We start from the raw sequence: 19,018 nt of genomic DNA on the forward strand, positions 1-19,018 counted from the left end.
CGGTACAGGAAATAATTATACTACACAGGAGCACTATAAGAGTGAAATGCTTAAGCCCTTCACCTATGGTTCTGCATGTGAGTTGATGGTTGCTGCTGAATTGTTCGGTTGTCGCTTTCAGGTGTACTGAAATGGCCAAATATTTTACACCTTTCGACAACCGCCAATGCCTCTTAAACAACTTATGTTCACAGGTGACGATTTCAGTAGACACTTTGATATTTATGAATGTTTAAACTCTCAAAAGCTGGATGTGAAGTTATCGATGAAACCGGTTATATGGTTACAACGCTTGACAGATGCCGACTGTCACTTCAACACAAGTCCTGCAAATGCTGTTGTAATTGAAACAAACCATGAGACTGAAACCGATTATGACAGCAGCAATCCAAGCTGTGAGATTTGAAACAAGATTACTTTTCACATGGCCAACTGTACGTTGCATGCTCAAGAGTAAGCTCAGCGCACAGCTTGGTCATATTATAACCGGAGGGCGAAACTGACAATGTGGTATACAAAGAGATCCTTAACAAATAATTATTGATATATTTTCCCTCGGTTTAAAAAGGTTTAATTTTCTTCTTAATAAAACGTTTAAGGCAATACTTTGCCGCTGTGAAGCACAGGTATTTTGCTAGTTATATAATAAAAACATACATTTGATTTGAGTCTGTAACATCCGGTGTAAATTTATGGTGCTTGTAAAGGTTAGCATTTTTTTTTATTTAGTTTTATTAATCTCGGTCACGTTCACGCTCGCCCCAATCTGACACTGCTGTTTTCAAATAAAGACGTGCTATAACAGTGGTGAACTCAGATGAGGATGAAAGTTCTACATTGGAGAAAGAGAACAGAAGCCCTCCCCGCAAAAAACATCCACTCACATATGAGAACAAAGCAGCTGCACCAGGCGTAAAGGCGAAAGATGGCAAAGGTTTGTTGCGGCAACAGGTCGGTCATCATCCTGCCAGTCAGTCTGCCCCACAGGTGTCCTTCAAAGAAAAAGCAGGGGATGCCGAGCTCGCCAATGTATTGTGCAAAGTCCTGTTTGTGATTATGTTTTCTGATGGACTTTATATAAAAACATTTATATGTTGCTTATATTAAAATCACATCTACTGTTATTTACCTTGATTTATTTACTTATCTTCCTACAGTGTAAATTTACAAGTAGACTGCAGAGCTTCCTCTGCAGGTGTTTGATCAACATGGGCATTTCGACAAAGTTCATGTGTACTGAAGTGACTTTAGCTGCAGGTGGAACGTCACCAAGGTTCAAGGGGATTAGTGGTTACTAGACCAAAATGGCACTAATACAATAAACCATCACAGGATACCAAAGGAAAAAAAAAGTTAATGGGCAATACATGATAGTGTTAGATCACAATGAATGGCAAAAGCAATAGGAGCAGTGTTGCCAACACAACTGACAAAAGCATGAAATGCTAAAATGATAAGTATGTAATGGATGACAGTCAAATTGACTCAAAAATTAAAAGTACATTATTGTCTTTCATTAAATAGAGAAAAATATCAAATTCTAAGGACCAGATATCCATTATGAAACTTCCTTAATAAAATTCAGGAGTGCACAGAGTGTTTCCAGATACTATCAAGCACCATCCCATGTTAGGACCTACACCCAAATGCTCTCTTCATGAATCGAGCATGGGCCACAAATTAAATTAATACTAATGTCTTAGGGATATGAGGGAAAGCCAAAGTAGTGGGATAAGAACCCACATAGATGCTGGGAGATGATGTAAGCTTCAGAGTGACAGTCTGCAGACTAAGATTCAAACCCAACACTCTGGAGCTTTGAGAAAGTAGAACTAAGCAGTGCTCCACCTGTGACAGACATTTTAACCTAAAATACATTCCTAGCAAAATCGCATTAGGGCAAAAATACAATTAATGGAATACTACACCCAAAAATGATATGTTTTTTTTTAAATGCTACTTGCCCAAACCAATTCAGTTTGCAGTAATGGCTGAGAAAATTTTTTATCTCACAATTTCATGCAGAATGGAGCTAACAAAGTTTATGCTTTAATGGATGCAGGTAAAATGTTAATGAAAAAACTCTCATGTTACTTGTGGTGCACAATCCTCGTTATGTCATCTAGTCATATATGCAAAATGTGCAAAATGCATATATCTTTTGGTAAAATAATAACAGAAGTTCCCCACAGCCAAGAAGCCATTTCACAAGGGGTCACATTTTTCAAATTGAACAATAATGTATCAACAAAATTATAAATCTATGATGATCAGTCCTAAGAAGAACTATTAGCTGAATCTCTTGGTATAACTTTTGTCACACACGTGCACATTTAAGGCAGCTAAAGGGCTTACAAAGAGATAATTCTATGCCAGAACAGGGGGTGGCAGAGTGCACTGATCCTTCCTCTTTTTCATTGGCAGACCAACCATGGGAAATTTTGCCTGGACTCAATGACGTCACTTCTGGCTCCGGCCCTGATGACTTCACTTCCCCTGCCTGGCTTTAAAACCCCCATGTTTGCCTGTCTGTGCTGTTCTGTGTTGGACTGAAGTCTGTTAAGACCTGTACCATTCTGAACCACAAACGTCTGTTTTAGCAGCCTATCTAAAGTATACGGGCGGCTGCCCGCAAACCTTTCTCTGTGTATGTGGAATCCTTTCACACTGTATACTGAACTAAGGTAGGGTAGGGTCATTCAGTCTCCTCAGTCACTAACATGACAAAAATTGTAAACTGCCCATCTATCTATTCATCAGTTAAACATGTTCAGCCGAGCTCAGGGTTACAGAGGTCAGATTGTACCCCAAGCACAATAAGCTTCAGTTTGAAAGTCCAAATGGGGCGTCAGTTCCTCACAGGGCAGACACATACAGCCATCTGGGCCAATTTGGAGTCAGTAATTAAAATAACATATGCATAGTTAGAAGTACCCAGAGAAAAACCCAGATAGACACATGAAGATGACCCAATCTAGATTTTGAACATGCACAAAAGAGCATTGAGTGATCCTACTATACTTTCTCTAGCTCATTTGTTAGTTAGCTATTGTTATAAAACCTTTTTTATGTCTTTTCTACAAGTGACTAATATATACCCTATGAGTTGTGGCTACTATAAATGTAATCCAGTCTTTGTAAATTGCAATAAGACCCTAGGCAGACCCTAGTTTAAAGTGTTATGAAGACTCCAACTAGTTTTCCAGGACCTCTCTTTATACGTAGCTTTAACCTGTATTTTATACCTGGATTGTATAATGTAGCATATACAACTGCCACTAACATGCATCCCCAATGTCTACATTGCTTATGAACAATGAACCGATGTTAAGTTCACACAGAATTCAAATTTGCTGCTGCTTATGTGGTTATTGTATCCAGATAGAAAACAAATTTCATGGTCTGATATTTTAGATGTTAATGTGGTCTGAGTCAATATGTAAAATGCCCTATGGTAACTGATAACCCTGTTTGTTTGCACTGAAATCTTACTCTGCTGCTATGGAATAAACAATACAGTTAGAATGCTATTACCTAGGATATGCCTAAGTATCACATTGTACACGGATACACAATCTGTAGACTCAAAGCCATTACACCTTGTACTTCCAAGTAGAATGATGCGGAGCAGGCAATGTTTGTGACACGTATACACAACAGCAGCTCTAGTGTGATTCTTGACCTCTGACTCCCTTTAAAATGCACATCAAGGTTTCCTCCCTTCAGGTCTTGTGTACTCCTCATGCTTGTGTTTCCACAGGATCATCATGCTAATGGGCTTGTTTATTGAGCAACAATATACAGTAACACCCCATTCCAAGAGTTTAATGAGAATGATGACCTCACATTCCTATTTTTACTGGACATAGGAAATGCACTAAAAATAACAAATAGGAACTGGAAACAAGAAATGGCTAGTAATGTGTTGTTTCTCAACCTGAACACTATCAGTACTACTCTATCAACAATCTCCTTCCCACTGTAATGCCTATGTCGAGCTCTGATTTATTCATTTCTTATATAACTCCTGCACCCTCTTTCTCAAAGCCTCCTGGACTTATAAAATGTGCTCCCCTTCCTTGGCAGCTGGCTTCTTTTACTCAGGCATATAGCCCTGTTTAGCCCATTAAAAGTTGTCTATTAATATAATATTAATATAAATATTTTCTACTTAACCAGGTAATTTGACGAAGTGATTTATAATTCAAATAATAATAATAATAACACGTTTTTAAAATCTATCTTCTTGATTTTCGTATTTCATGCTTTAGTCTTAGTGATCTAATTACAGTCCAGTGGCTGGTGTATTTACAGCATACCTGGTTTTGAATATTGTCAGGTGCTGTCCGATTGTGATGCATTAAATGCATTTTACTGTCAGGAATTAAAGCAGGCATTAGAAATTATAGTAAAAACACACTCAAATAAAATAAAAATGCATTTTAAATCACTTGAAAGCTACCTGGAACAAAATACACATGTGGAAATCATGACTGGGTGACTTATTAGGATAATGTGGCTCTTGGCAAAAGAATCAAACAAAGTGGACTAAATCTGTAAATGTTAAAAAATTCATTCTCACCCCTCCAGAGATCTGGGTTTAGATGCCATCCTGTCTATTTTGTGCGTAAAGTCTTCATATTCTTCCACATATGCTAGATTGCTGATTTCCTCCTTCATCTAAAAGGCAAGCAGGTTAGGTTAATCAGAGACTCCAAAATATCTTGGTGTGCGTTATGAAGTAGAACAGTACAACATTAGAACAATCTAGACGAGAACAGGCTATTCAGCACAACAAACCTGCGAGACCTATCCACATAATTCTTCTTAAAAAACATGTCTTGTTTTGAAAGTCCCTAAAAGACATGCTTTTTATTATATAAAAAATCGTGAGTGGTCTCCCCTAGACTTTCTCATATACTCAGATATGGGGATGGATATTTGAGAAGTAAATGGCAAGACAATGATTATATTTTTATATTATGCACATTAAAGAACCATCAACAACAAATCAAATCAAATTAATATTATATTGAACAATTATTTAAAAAGTATCACTTTCGGTTAGTGGAAATAGCTCAAAAGTTGATATAAATCTATGTTTTCTACTTAATACATGTATGCAAAATTTGGTTGACCTAAATTAAAGCATACTCAGTTTATCGTGTTTACATACATACACACACAGACAGATACATAGACATAATTCCAAAAATGGTATTTTCAGACTCAGGGAGGTCTAAAATGTTGAGATTCATCAAAATCCCGAAATCAAATTTTTGGACGATTACAATACCTTCTCTACGACAAAGTAAATTGGACTTGGGGAGGTCTAAAACGCCGAGATTCATCAAAATTTTGAGGCTGAATTACATGGCTTTCCCTGTACTCTACACGAAAAAACACGGAAAAATTAATACCATTCTTCCATAGCACCATTTTCTTCTTGTTATTGGCAGTGACATTTTGTGATCTTTGTTGCCAGGCAGCTGTTAGGTAAGAAGTGTGCAGCACATCCCATCATGAGATCAAAGACATTTTAGTGTACTTATTGTGTGATTTTTTTAAAAGCTCTTTGGTAATAAACTCTCTTCTGTCCGCAATTATGATTCACGTCTTCTGTTTCGGCTGCATGTACTGTATGTGTACTAATCTGTATTTTGACCTTTCTTCTATGTTATTTTAAAATGATTCATGTTACATGTCCTGCCCTATGTTATCTAGAGCTCTAATTACCCGATTTTGACATCACCTTGCTATTTGACCTTGTTCTATCTTTGGATTTGAGTGTCCGATTCTATCTGATACCAAGCACCTTTTGCCGTCAGTACACAGCCATATTTTGGTGTGACTTACTACAGGCTTTCTAGAGAATCTGGCTGGGAGATCACAAATAAGATGTCACTAGTGGAGTGATTTAAAGGTTAGGGGACTGTACTTACTGGTATGTCAGATTGCAAATAATTTTCTTGAGACTTTGAATGCAAAGTTTTCTGGTAGAAGAACTTCAGCTGTGATTTTTGCATTTCATTTAAAGTTTGGTTTTTTGGTTTTGATGATGACAGTACTGGTACCAGATATTCAGGGATTATGTTGAACATGTCTCATCTCCTGGCTCCTTTTCTGTTAAATCTGTACTCTTTCGATTACAGTAGAACAATGTGTACCCAGTGACAGACTGGCACTCTGCTCATTTTCAGGTTCAGTTCTTCTTAGTCTGCAAGGGTCCCAAGTTTAAGACAATTAAAGGGATAAATATACTACTGTTATTTCTTTTTATAAACATATTGTTATTATTATGGTATTATTGCTGGAACATTTATAAAATAATAACCTACATTAGACAATTAACAAATAAATTCATGACAAAATGTATCAGACAGAAGAAAAGAAAGAGCCTTTAAAAACAAAAGAACAAGGCAGGCAGCTTGGAAATTCCCTTTGGTTTGCACCCCCTTGGCATTTGTTTGTAACCTGCTAATGAAAGATCTCTTTATTTGGAACACATCCCATGTTAATTTACTCCTTGAGTCTTCTTTTGTATAAAATGTTGCAGTATTTACAGAAGAAAGGGAAAAACTGTAACACAATAAAAAGGCACACCATTTCCTTTGGTGACTTTGATTTTCTTTCTCCTTGATATAAAATTAAGTCAAAACTAAAGGGAAAGCGGGAGAATTCAGACTGATCCTTTGCCAAAGTAAAGTGGCTGAAAATAATTCTGATCTGAGACCCAGGCCCCATGCCTACTAGACTTTGCCTGTTAAAAATGGCTTTAAATTGACACTAATTCAATACATTTGCTCAGTAAGGCCAGCTCTCTGAATAAGAATGGTGACTTTATTAATATCCCATGAACTGTGGAATGTTCCCTAAAGAGTAAGTTAAGGTACATTTGCAAAACATTGGGATTCTTTATCCATTTGCTTTTGACTTTGTAACCTTCGGCTTCGAGCTCCTGAGCATTATGCGTTCAATAGACCTAAATAATTTTTTTTCACTCAATTACCATACCCTGAAACAGATTTTTGAAATTCTGAGCTGCTTTGTGAAGACAAATGTTTGATTGCCAGTAGCATGGTTTTAAATTATATATCAGCAGCATGGCTAGGGCTTTAACTTATTTTTTAACAGTACCTTAGTGGGGAATGCATTCGGCTGCTGATCACAAGGGCTCAGGTTGGGGGAAAATAAGTTCCTAATACTCTGGAGTATCAGACATTAGTCCTGAGGGCTCTGAGCATGTCTCTGACTAACAAATGCTTTCTGACTAAAGGCAAAACAACAGCAACAGTTAAAAACACAGGCACACAAGTCCACTGGGCATTCAGGGAGGCCAACCTGCAAACAAAGCTCTTTCTTCTTAATTATTAGACATATTATTATGTCACATTGTTTCTAGTTAACATTCTGCTGAATTAAAAAATGGGTTTATGTGGAAAGCACATCAATAGAAATGGATTAAGGAAAACATTTATACTTAATAAGTGAGGTTCAAAGCGGTGCTGTCCAGTATCCCTGTGGAGTTTGTATGCTTTCTCTATATCCAAATGAGTTTTTCACCAGTAAAAGTGCAGTCCTCCCACATCCTAAAGATGGGGAGTCTGGGTTATTTGTCATCTCTCAATTGTCCCGGGATCTGTGTATGTGTGTGTGTGTGTGTGTGTGTGTGCATTGTGATGAACATCCAGGGCTGGTTCTTGCCCTGTGCACAGTTCTTCCCCTACTCTTCTTGAAGCAAATTTATAAAAAAAAGGATTCTACTTAGCGAAAAAGCGCACCACAGAAAAATGGAAAAGAAAACAGAGAAAAGAAAAGATCAGTAAAGACTGTAAATTCCTTAAAGAATATGGCAATTCTATGCATGTATAGTCTGTTAGGAATACAACTAAAACATAGCTACAAAAAGGGCAAATCAAAAAACAGTTTTTTAGGAGGTTTTTTTTTTTTTTTAAGTTTTATAGTATTAGCCTGACGAATCTCTAATGGTAAAGTTTTCCAGATTATTGGTGGATAACAAAAAGATCGCCCTGTACCCACACAAAATTCAACATGAACCAGGCTGGGTGTTGCTGTCATAAAACAGGGCCTGTTAAAACCCATTGTGGCATTTTTTGTGTGATTTTGGGCTAAACAAGAAATAAATTGTTTTTGTTGTATATCACGTGCCTGTGAACGACAAAGAGAATAGTGATTGTAAACAATGTGGGGACAGCCATGAAAAGAATTGCACAAAATGGCAGCAAAAATCACCAGAGTACCAACAGAATAATCTGAAAAGTACAAAAGCAATTTATGTGTACACAAAATGTATTAAACTTAGTATTATAAGTTCAATTTGACACTAGAACATGACAATATTTTAACTGATCATGTTATTAATTAAGTATTTTATATTCTGATTATTTTAAAGTATTAATGCACCCAACAAGATGTACTGTACCTGTTTGTATGGGTTATAGGTGAAAACATATCAAAGAAAGATTCCCAATGGCGTTTATGGCATAAAAATTCTGGTGAGGCTATAACAGAATTTTCTTTTTTGTGTGTAAACTTCATGAACATTTCATTAGCTTTCCTAACTAATAATAATTGTCCCTATTATGATATTCACTGATGAAATATGCAGGTCCACCCAGTGTTCATGTTACAAAATAATAAACCAATCAATGGGAGGCTGGTGCCTTGCCTGTTACCATTGGCATCAGATCACTGTGATACTTTCTTATGTTGCTGTCATCTAGCAAAATACAGCAATATAGATTTAAATGTTAAGTAAACTGAGAGCCTCGCAACCATCCGTGGCTGAGAAATTATATTGGTTATGAACTGCCTAAACTGAAACAGAAACGCCTCAAGTTCAGATTAAGAGAGCTTTGAGGTTGAACAGAAAACAAGCCACGATCACACAAACAGAACATGCACACCACCTTTACTGTACAATTCGAATTGAAGACTCTGGGCTTATCCAGTAGGAGTGTTAAAAAGTATGCAGCCATGTGTTTGCTAGACAGTGTGAGGCTGGCAAAAATTTTTAATAATAATTTTATGCCTAACTGTTCTTTCTATATCAAGACTTTGAACTTCTTCAAAAAAAGGGCCATCATACTGCGGCAGTCTTTCCACAAAGTGGAAGGAGCACACATAAGGCTCCCTTCGTGGCTATTTCAAATTTAGATAAGATATGGGTGAGGATCAATGTTTCACTCAGCTGGATTCTAAACAGCATAATATTTTGTGCTCAGTGCATTCCTGAAATTCATCTGCTTTCTTCTTTGCCAAATTACTATGGGTACCCTTTATGGGAGCAGATGGTATTGGACTTTTTGTACCTTTCACTGGTTTGCACTAACTTTTTTCATTAGCACTGAATAGGCTGAAATGGAAGTACAAACATGAAAAATTAAAGAAAAAAAGACTACATTTACTGGCTGTAGCCTGTGAACCCCATCACTAGACTGAAAGGCACAGGTTTCACATGCACATGCACTATCAACGGTAAACCTTGAACACTGCTAGGCCAAAAGAACTAGTCCCTTTGCTGGAAACAGGCCTGCAGCATGTGATGGCAGCACAAACAAGAAATAACATTGATAAGATAAAGTTATCATTTCATCAATGTTGGGAGATTGAAAAAACATAAAGTTAAGAGTTGTTAAAAACGATTTTATTAATAATTTAAATTTTCATTAACTGTACTTTGCACATTATCTGGTGAGGCTGTGTCCCATTGGCCCCGAAGATGCAACAGTGGATATATCTAATCACAAAAGAGAAAGGAAAGCAACTTTGAAGGGATTAAATAGACATAAATATGGTACACAGCTGGTATAGGGTCAGGAAAAAGAAACATTTGTTTCATTAAATAAAAATAGAGTACATTTTTAGAGAATTTCCTGAATTACACCCACACATCTTGATATGGAGAAGCTCTCTCAACATCTGAAAGTTCTCGTCTTACTGCTAATTCATTACAGCAATACTGATGAAGAAATGCTGCTTGGCTTTTACTCTAATACACTAATGCTAGCACTTGATTGGCTCTCTTCATTACTTGCCTGCTATTATGCATTGGTATTGTTTTTAGCAATATCCTGCTAAGGCCTGTTTTTCCAAACACTGTTGAGTGGCTGAAGACAAATCTTACTACTGTTTAGCAAAAATTAAGGACAGCTATAGCAATAGCCACATTCAACCATTATCTAATCCTATCAAGTCTCAAATCTCAGTAACATTTGTGCAAGGCTGGAGCCTATCCAAAGAGGGGTGCCTGTTCACCACAGGACACATTCTGGCACACACCCACACTCACCCATACATGGCCAAATTAGAGTTTTCGTTTTTTTCCACAGAGGAATGAGAATATGGCAGCTCCCACAAAAAGCCAGCAGAATCATAACACTGTTCTCAACACTTTTGGCAATTATGCCAGCTTCAAGCTGGACACAAATATAAGTTCAGATTGACTATATCACATACTAATTTGGAGAAACATGAAATTAACTTTTATTGGATTTAGCCTGTTTAGTCCTTAATGATTAATCCTTAATTAGTTCAATTGAGCTATGGGAAGTCAAGCAAAATTACACCTTTTACTGGATAACTAGAAAGATTACAATATGCAAGCTTTCAAGGAAGCTCAGGCCCCTTCTTCAGGCAAGATGTAATACAGAAACTGCATGTTTATATAGACACCAGGACAGATAGAGTATTGGAAAATCTTTAAATTGGTCACCTTCAATGTAAAAAATTAGCATATCTCTCTAGCCTAAGATTCATTTAGCTGCTAAATTTTAGAAGGAGAGAGGAACAATGTACAGTCAAGATCTTTTGATAAGACAACGGGGTCCAACAAAGTCTTTTGAAGATTTTGATGAGTTTTTCCTACAATGTGGATCTGTAGTCAAGCTGTCTGAATCAGTCAGAGAGAAGCAAACAATCCTCATATTTGGTGATGAAACTCTTATCTCTATTTAAACCATGTTGTAATGTGTTAAATTTTAGCACAGGTTTAACTTTCCATTCCTCTCTCTCTTGCTGTGTTTTGAAGTTTCCCATAAGCATTGACTTTAAAATCCTTCTCACAGTGTCCATTACTGCTGAAATGATATCCTACAGGAGCATCCCTGTTGTCATGCTTAATTCAGAACCTGTGTAAATTCATTATCCAGTTTCTCCCACATAGAGTGCAGTGTTGGGACATTTCATCCACAGAACTAGGTAGACCACATTGGATGATCTGCAGGGAAATGATCCCTTTATGAGATTGTCTAGTCAGCAGTGTAGTATAAGTACAAGATCTCTATTATAAATGTGAGCACACTTTTTGCATCTTTTCTGTAGGAAGGGAGATGTATGATTATCTGTTGGTTCACTCAGGGAGCTACAGACAAATAGTGGCTGCACGTTTGTGGTTGTCTGTATGCCAGGAGGTGAGGTTCTGGGAATACATTTCTCAGCGTTTCATCATTATTTACTATTAGCTATAATTAAAATTTTTCATAATGCTTCAAGATGCCGGTTATAGGTGTCAACAAGGGGGATGCGGTTCTTTTTGGTCTTGTTTTTATATTCCAGAAGGTTGTCTCTGGGTATGGCAGTAGCTCTTCTTGTTTGAGTGTCTATTGTTTTAGGAGTATACTCTTGTCTAATCAAGTCTTGTTTAAGCCCCTGCAACTGTTTATCCCGGTCTGTTGGGTCTAAACAGATATGACTGTAACGTATTGCTCGGCTAAAAATGATGGAGTGCCTTATGTGATTGGGGTGGAAACTATCACTTCTCAAGTATGTGTGTTTATCTGTTGGTTTGTGAGAAACAGAGGTCACAAGATTGTTATCTTTCAGGTGAATGGTGGTGTCAAGGAAGATGACTTCAGTTTTTGAGTAATTAAGCTTCAGCTTTATCTTGGGGTGGAAAGAATTATATTCGTTAAGAAAATGTAGGAGGTCCATCTAATTGGCAGTCAATGTAATGAAGATAAAAAACGGGTTTTAAGAAGCAGGGTGACATAAAATCCTACTCCAATTTTGCCACAAATAGGTTTGTGTAGTGAGGTGTGAACAGACAGTGCATCGCAGTCTCCATTTGTTGCAAGTAGAAGTCCTGTTAAAATGAGAATAGAATATGTGTCAGAGTGAATTTTATCATTTGTATAAATGACTCTATAAGTAAATCATGTTGTTTTAGGTACTTTTCACATGTGAGAATGCTGTCATCATGGGGGATGTTTGTATAAAGTGCCTCAACATCTACTGTAGCCAGTAAGGTTCCCTCAGGTAAGGGGCCTATCGCAGACAGTTTTTTTTTAGGAAATCTTTGGTGTCTTGGATGTAACTGGTTGTATTATGGGCAAGGGGTTTAAGGATGTGCTCCACCCATCCTGAAATATTTTCTGTAAGTGAACCAATTCCTGAGATTATAGGCCTTCCTGGGTTCCCCTCTTTTTGGATCTTAGGAAGCATGTAAAAGTAACTCATTTTGGGGTTCTCAGGAATTAAACTGCTTACATGATCCCTGATGTCCAGAGGAAAGCTATTTACTATCTTTTTTAGTTCCTTCTTGTAGAGATCTGTGGTGTCTTCCTGCAGTTTGTAGTAATGAGTAATATTGGAAAATTGTCTAGGTGTGAAACACCCATTTTGTCTTCTGGTTTAATAATAATCTCTGTATTTTCCCCATAGTGAGAGTATGGTGAATGGTGATGTTATGTATCTGACTTTGCCATCTGTTTAGGATCCCCGTTTTGACTCTCTGTCGGAAGCAGTCTATATAATTGTCCAAAATTAAGTTTTTGCCGAGTTCTGGTGTCCATGTAGATTTATCAGTGGGGCTGTTGTAAAAGCTTGTTGTTGGTTCCTGTGTGTCGTCGCTTTCTGAGTTTGGGTATGAGTCTTCTGAAGAATTCTTCCATATCACTGCAGAGTCTGATGTTGCCAATGGGCTTTGCAGGACAATATGAAAGTCCCTTTGTAAGTACTGAAATCTTTGCTTCATTCGGTGTATATGAGGAGAGATTAACAATACAGGTATGTTGCTCTTTTTTTTTTACTAAGTGTCCAGCTTCTTCTGGCTGACTATGCAGCTTTTTCTTTTCAGTTAAAAATGTTTACTAATTTTTTATTTGTACTTATCATGTCATTTCGGTGTCCAACACTAGTTGGCCAGCATTGATGGATTCCACTCGCCCTGATTATCGCTTTTCCATCTTTGCAATATCCTCGTGAAACCTTTCACCATGTTCATTACTGACTCCATCATGATTAGCATAGAGGACATCCAAGTGCGAATGCAGAAAACTAATCTTTAGTGACATGTTACACTTCATTGTTTCTATGCTTGAAGCATATTGTCAGCCAGCTGAATGTAGTTTGATGCTCTGTAATTGCCAGGAAAATTCTGCCAACCCCACTAGCAGATCTTTTGAACCATTTGTTACTTAATCTTGGTACCAGTTATATATGAAAACTAGCAAAATATCTGCGCTTCGCAGCGGAGAAGTAGCGTGTTAAAGAAGTTATGAAAAAGAAAAGGAAACATTTTAAAAATAACGTAACATGATTGTCAATGTAATTGTCATAGGATTACTTTAGTATTTAGAGTGAATTTGATGATTGTAAAGAGTTTAATTTATGATTGTAAATGTTGTGTATGAGAAATGTACATTTTTAGGATGTAAGGATCTCTTTGTAAATGACGTTTACAGTAAGAGGCAGGCGCAATCTTGGGGCATGGAAACCATTTCGTACAGGTCAGTGAAATTGTTTTTGACGGTGGATAGACATGTTATTCGGGGTAACTTGCACCCGTTGAGAAAGAAAGTATGAAGGAAGGTGAGAAGCAGTGGAGCAGGGAATGAAAAGCAGAAGACAGCACCAGGAAGACATACGTGAGCAAGTAAGGAAACCCAACAATGAAAACCTTGAAGCGGTGGAGTAAAAGAAAAGGCAAAAGTCACGAGGAGGGAGATGTGAGGAAGTAAGGAAACCCAACAATGTCAGCCTTGAAGCAGTGGAGTAAACAAAAAGGCAGAAGTCACCAGCAGGAAGACGTAAAGCAAGGCGAACAATAACAGGCTTGAAACGATGGAGCAAAGAAGAAGGGAGCAGTGAACATGACGATCAGCTGAGGAAAGTAAGGAAGTGAGTGATGAGGCACATGAGCACGGGTTATTATTAATGTATATAGGCAAGGAGCCAACCACATGGTAGGTGCTCAGAAAGTGGCAAAAAAGCGGAAAAAGGAAGGGGGACCGGGGGCAGCCCTTGTGTGTCTCTGCCGTGAAATAAATCCTCTGTTAATGGAAATAAGGAATGAAACTGCCAAAAGGAGAGGTCGGTTCCGAAAGTTCCTTATGGCATAACGGTCAGAACCAACAAAAAGAAAAAGTTATTTTCTTCGTTACGGGGCATGGCGCGAAATGAAACATACTTAATGTTTGTAAATACGGTATAAAGGATGAGCATGGGAAATTTGGATTTCCTACATATACTGGAAGTCGCAGAAATAGTGAGGAGGGGTTTCCCCTATCTATATATACAATTTAGGGGGTACACCCGTTTCTCTCCTTGGGTATTGCAATAGGACATGAAACATACCTAACTTTTGTAAGTACACTGCAAGGAATGAGGATGCGAAATTTCAGCTAGCAACCTACATGGAAAGTGTGAGAATTAATGATGAGTCAGTGAGGGCTCTGCCTTTTATATGTATAAATGTCTGTCTCAAATATCAACATCCTTCACCTTCCTTGTTCATCACTTTCACAAAATTTTCTTTTATAAAAAGAGCAGACAAAAATATCTTTTTTAGGGCAACAACTAGTTTATGTGCCACACATTTCCTGCAACCAACTGCTTACAGAGAGGCAGGTTCTTTTTAAGGTAATGAGACTCTTCAGCACAGTTGTCTCATCTACAGTATTTGGTATATCTAAGTAGCATTCCTAGTAGCAATACGACTACTCTGTTAGATCACCATAAATGTTCATGTTGTAGTTGTTGTTCTGTATATGTTTACTTACAAAACAAAAGGTAATTTCAGTGATTAGCAGGCCAAAATTATTACGATACACCCAAACGTTTTCAGGAAGCAGTATCTTCATTGTCCAGTGTAATCAAATCCTGACTCTGGGACTATGAAGAAGCAGCAGTAACCAACCATGCCATAGAACTGCATTTCAAATTACTGTAGAAAATTCTTAAAAATGTCAAAATGAAAAGTATAAAATCTCTGTTAGGGTAATTGGAGACTTCACAATTATGATTACCGACTTTTTTGTTTAAGTACTGAAATATACAAAAAAAAAAACTTATTTAAGACTAAAAATAATCCTGTTAGAGGCAGCATTATAACAAATGAACAGATGTTTAATCTAAAAAGTAAAACAAATCAAAGGATTGTTTTCCACAGTGATAAAACTTCATCTGTGATGTAGTTCTCACTTAATGTGTGTACATCTAGATACTTACAAACAGGCTGGCACTTTTCTATTTTGATGAAAACAGACAGCAGTGTAAATATCAGCATTGCAAGCAGTTCCGTTCTGGTAATGTTTTAATCTACTGTCACTACACTGCAGCTATCTGGCCAGTATAATATCAAACTTGCCTTTCAATTTGTATTATATTTGTTACTTTTATCCAAAATGACTTCCTAAAGAATGACAACATATACCAGGCAATACATAGAAGAATGAGTTAGCAAGTTAACAAAATACAGTACATTAACATTAACAGAGTAATTGAAAAAGATATAGTAGTAAGGAACTTCTACAAATAATTAAGTTAAAGATAATGACAGAGCAGTCCACAATACAGGTGTCACACATCAAGCCTTAAATAAAGTCTGAAAAGGGAGCTCTTCAGTATTTTTTATTATCTGGAGCTTGATTAATTTTTTTTAGTGAAGTCTGGAATCCTGTTTCACTACTAGACACCAAGTAGTAAGCTTTCCAGGCATTAAGTTGAAAGGTTAAGTGAAAAATATTAAAAATGTTCTTCATAGTTAATTTACTTTAATTAGAAACTTCAACAACTAAGTGGTCATTCTTAATGAATCTGTGGTCAATTGTTACATTTAATATGTCCACAAATAATTGTTAAATTGATAATAATAAGTAATTGACTACTTCCACAAATAAATAATAATAAGTAAGTTATATAATCGATATTACTGTATATGATATGTCATGCCATCATTTTCTGACCTGCTAAAACTAGTTTAGGGGTTGGAGCCCATCTCAGAAGCAGAGCGCGCAAGGCAGGAACCAACCCTGAACAGGGTGCCAGTCCATTGCAAGGCAAACACACACACACCCACACATTAGGGCCAATTAAGGATCACCAATTCACCTAAACTGCATGTATTTGTACAGGGTGGTCCAGATCTAATTATGCAGATCCAGATTGTCTTGATGACTTTGATTTATGCGGGGACAATTCCAGTTCGGCGCAAAGACGATTCTTCATGTCATCAGTTCACACATTTCTCGATGGTCCAGGATTTTTCGGGTGATTTTCTATGTAATAAACTTAATAAGTTATAGCATAATGAAAATTGCATAATTAGATCTGGAACACCTTATACAATGATAGGAAATGAGAGAACCTGATGGAAATCTACTATGACATGGGGAGGACATGCAAACTTCACACAGGGAGGACCTGGGCTATAAACCCTGGTCTATTTACTGCATGGCAGGAATGCTACCAGTGCGCCACCATGCTGACCTACAATATAATTTAATAGAATAGAACAGAATGAGTAATTAATTAGATAGATAGATAGATAGATAGATAGATAGATAGATAGATAGATAGATAGATAGATAGATAGATCTTTAGTTATTCCCAGGGGGAATATTAACTTTTTACAGTATCTTTTTAAATAATTTAATGGTAAGTAATTGATACTTTTTTTCATTCTTACTGAACCCATGCTCAACTGTTATAGAAAATTCTCAGCATTGACAACACTTACAGATGGGTGTGGGTGACATTTAACAGTTTGGATATTTCTGCTGGTGGTTGTACAACTTGCTGCAGAGACAGATGGTTTATGGCAGTCAATAACTTTCTAGTATCATTTAGAGAGTGAATAAATTTCAACGCAGCCATGTTCATTTTCTTCTTCCCCATCAGGGGATGGCCTCAGTGTGTCTTCTCTCTACATCCTCCTTCTTCAACCCCCCCACCCACTCATATCTCTGTATACACTTCCTCCATCTGAGCCACTGACTCATCTACAGCCTTCTCCCTTTGACAAGCCTTTTCCAGACATACAGCTCTAATGTCCAAATTCCTCACTAGGATGAACAGAACATTCATTCATGTGTAATGTTCAAGCCATCATGATCTCATAAAGGTTTTCAAATGCCAACAAATCCAAAATTCAAAGTAACACAATAAAATACAAGATGACTCAACAAATCATAAATTATAAAGAAACAAGCATACAAAGCACACTTACATCTGTAAGCTCAGTGCACCCTACACTATTGCAGCTCTAGATCAAGCCAGTCTGACCAGCTTAACACTTGGGTTTAAAGACCATTCTGGTAGCATCAAGCACAAGTCAGCAGCCAATGCTTTACTGTTTCAGAATACACTCTTTCACACAATCACAGTCACTCACACCAGGCATGTGTCTGGATCTGGGAGTAAAACAGCAGGACCCAGAAAGAAACCCACACAGATCCTGGGGCAATGTGTAAATTCTACACAGACAGTGTTTAGACTGGAATGCAAGCCCAATCTAAACGAGCTGTGAAGCTGGAGCGTTAATTACTGTGTCACCATGTCGCAACTTAATAAAACAAGGTATTTACACTGTATACTGAGGCAAGAAATACACTAAGCAACTACATACTACTGATGAATATATTCAACACAAAAAGACCATGTAATGTGTAAACAAACATATGTGCTTACATACTCCCTTTGCTATATTAATAATATATTTTTGAAAGCGATGGTTCTTTTTCAAACCTGTGTGTATAATGGGTATGTATGACACAATATTGGCAATCTGAAGGATTAGCCTAAAGACACGAATTCTATTATAGATAGATAGATAGATAGATAGATAGATAGATAGATAGATAGATAGATAGATAGATAGATAGATAGATAGAAGTTTATTTGTCCCCAGGGTGAAATTTGTCTTTTTACAGAAGCTCTTTAAATAAATAAATACATACACACACACACACACACACACACTATGGTCTGAACCCACACTAGAATGACTAAAAAGGAAGAAAACATTCAAAAGAAAGAAAACAAATAAAAGAAAACTTTTCTCAATATGTGTAAATAATTTTTCAACACTTAAAAAAACTTTAATTGAAAAGCTTGTTCATAATTTTCATTTCACCATATCAGATAAAACTTCAGATAAGAGTATTAGGCTTGATTTTCTTCCTCTACATACACCAGAAGCATTACCTTCTCATAGTTCCCATGGGCTTACTTCCACGACACTGCTGTTTTTGCCAAGCTTGATTTGGCACTGACCAAAATGTACGTGTCAGCCTCCCACTCAAAACAAAAAAAAGGTATCGAAGTCAATGGACTGTGCACACCTCTTTGAAAGCTTCAAACTGTACTACTTGTAACTGGATACGGATTCTTGGAAATAACTGTGCAATTCCGACTTTTACACTTCCAGATGTTGAAGCTGAAACTGCTGAACTATACATTTAGTTTTCATGATTTCAAAGTGTATGCAATTCACATTTGTAAGGCACACATTGTATATAATGTGTGATGTTTTTGCTGTTGGAGTAACTGACATGCCAGATGAGGTCAACAGGAAGAATACTCTTGGAGGAAGTTTGGTGCAAAATTGTAGGACATTTATTTAAAATAAGTATAACTATTAATTGAAGCAATCAATAATAAAATATAACGAATGGGCCTTTGGTGGCAACCTGCAACAGGTAACATATGTTGGGGTTCGTAAGACAGGTGGATTACTGAGGCCTGAACCATCAAACAGAATGTCACAAGGTGCTTAGAG

The sequence above is a fragment of the Polypterus senegalus genome, chromosome 4 (genome assembly GCF_016835505.1).
Source record: "Polypterus senegalus isolate Bchr_013 chromosome 4, ASM1683550v1, whole genome shotgun sequence".
Lineage (NCBI taxonomy): Eukaryota > Metazoa > Chordata > Cladistia > Polypteriformes > Polypteridae > Polypterus > Polypterus senegalus.